Source organism: Haliotis rubra, unplaced genomic scaffold (genome assembly GCF_003918875.1).
Source record: "Haliotis rubra isolate DU_JTF1 unplaced genomic scaffold, ASM391887v1 Scf972, whole genome shotgun sequence".
Taxonomy (NCBI): Eukaryota; Metazoa; Mollusca; class Gastropoda; order Lepetellida; family Haliotidae; genus Haliotis; species Haliotis rubra.
The window spans coordinates 339,751-342,242 of NW_025767715.1; the positions used below are offsets into that span (position 1 = coordinate 339,751).

Consider the following 2,492-nt stretch of genomic DNA (forward strand, 5'->3'; position numbering starts at 1 on the left):
TGAAATGCGTTTTGTGTGCAATGCGGAGAGCATTGTTTCTTGTTAAAGTAAAGCTATCACATGTCAAACATAACTGACTTTATATACTTTTGGCTGATTATGCATCATTTCAGATCACTATTTTCACAAAATGGATGCAGTGAAGACAATGTAAATCAACTAAAAGAAATACATGTTTTATCACCTGCTGTCTTAAATTACTACTGTTGAGTAGTCTAATGAACAAGACATGACAAAGTTGATGGTTATGATGATTTATTGAAATCATACACTTGCAACGGAATCATTTAGAATCATTTACGAGATCATCTTCAATGTTGTAGTGCCACTCTCTCTACAATGGGATTATCTGCAATAGAAACACATCGAATCATGTGATGTTACAAATTTGACACAACATTGTTAAACATATATTTACTGATCTTTATGGTGACAATGGTGTCTACTCAATAAAACAGAAACATTTCTGTAAGATTTCATATTCCTTACCTCAATTCATTCCTCAAGGCTCTCGATGGTCCTGGCGAACTCTTCCAAACTCACGTTTGTGTCTCCTACATCGAGAAATGTTGTTCTGGTCAGTGACAATATATATTTAGATACAGAAGTATTCATCTTTCATCTTGTCAACACTTTCTGACTCATAAAACATATTTCAGTTAAGATTACATTTGTATAACTGAGAGAGTATACATGAGCTCTAACCATTTTCATCTGCAAAAGAAAGCAAATCCATCGCCGATCGTCTGTCCATTATTGTCTGAGCTTCTGATTGGTCAATTGTTCCATCCATGTTTGCATCAAGGCTTTCCACATCACGTTTGCCTTGAAGGTAAAATAATAATGTTCGGAAAGATACACAGTGAAAGAAAGTCACCTATTGGACCATGAACTGTGTGTTTGTCTGTATGTTTGTTTGTTTGTTTAAATCCCTCAGTTACATTCAAGGTACATAACGGCGATCAGAAATGGACACTGGACCTGACAATTAAGTGACTGACATCATGAGAAGCGAGTCTTCATTTTGATCAGGATATGAGTCTTGATATGAAATAAACATTCAAATATCCATAGATGCATTTCATAACACCATGACGCCGTATATAACTTCTCAAGATATACTTGAATACAAAATGCCAAAGACAACCCTGCATTATGTCTGTTTCTATGTGTCGCTCACCCAACAATCCAGCTCCAATTTTTACTGCTGTTCTGGCAACTCTTCGCCATCGAACACGTCTGGCTCTCCAGGCATCAGACTCTGACACCATCACTGTGGCCACAAGCAGGAGGACAAGGAACAAACGCATTTTGTGGGCTGTATTCTGTAGGGAACATAAATAATCCTTGCACGATTTGAGAATTTTCTTAACAATGAAGTCATGTTAGTATGTTATTTTATAGTCTAAATAATATTTCTATCCTAAAGTAACCGATTTTGTTTGAGGAAATAATGTTTGCCTTCCGTTCGGATGTTCACATTGCTGAGTTGTCTAACGTATCCTTAGCAGGTGGAGTTAAGATATCTCTTTAAATTATTAACACAAATACCCTTTAAAGCTATAATGTTATACTTACCAGTAGTTGACAAATCACAACACAGTAACAAGGATGGGGCATTCCTCGTATTTATACTCTTCCCTGGGACAATCTCGTGAACTTTATCTGTGTGGGTTATGTGTTAGGTCCGTGTGTAAGAGAAGAGTGTAAATGGAAATGTGATGTCCGATAAGAAAATACATCAGTTCACACTTCCTTGGTATGATTTCAAAGAGGTTTGTGTTAGAAGTATGTTTACATCTGTTGCCAGACTGCCTTCTATTAATCACTTATCACAATTAATTTGCTTTCAGGAAAGGGTGCCTGTGTGGGCAGAAGCGATTTAATGCACTTGTCTAATAGAATATATCACATTCATCTTAAAAGGTAGCTAGTGTTTACGGTTGTATTACAGTGCATATATTTCTTCATACATTTTTATATTTTTCACAAATTATTCATAACATAGGAAATCTGTATAGGTGCAAGTCGCTGTGCATAGTCTGTCTTGTTTATAGCCCTGCATGGCAAGCGCAGTAGTAGGCAATTAGCAAACGCATCCACGCCAACCTTAAACTAATTAATCAAAGATGAAGCTAGCGAACTGTGTCGGCTCCGGCCTTTCTTCTCGGGTACATCCCTTGGTCAAGCACAGATAAGTAGTCCCATCCCAGCAGGAGCATGTCTACCACCAACTAAGTCGTAATCGAAAATCAACTTTTGTTGAACAAGATCGAGATTACCATCATGCCATCCTCTTTGTCCTGTCGTAAATGAAATGGTCAAGCGCTGACAGATATTTTGTTAAGCAGCTGGCGCAAGCTGACCATGGCTACACCATAAAGAAAATCAAACCGTGTTAGGTAATCATCTTCTTACCACCTACCTCCTGTAGTAAACCTTGTCAGCATAGGGTAGATAACGCATATGGAAACTTCAACTTTATAGAAACT

General features: G+C 37.4%; 1 long non-coding RNA gene across 1 annotated transcript; it reads right to left on the minus strand.

Moving 5' to 3' along the window:
- Positions 1-238: 238 nt before the first annotated feature.
- On the minus strand, positions 239-566 carry LOC124265341. The gene is made up of 2 exons (XR_006895431.1): positions 490-566; positions 239-349 (listed from the first exon to the last, which is right to left on the minus strand). It is a non-coding gene; the product is annotated as an uncharacterized LOC124265341 (long non-coding RNA).
- Between the last annotated feature and the right edge of the window lie 1,926 nt (positions 567-2,492).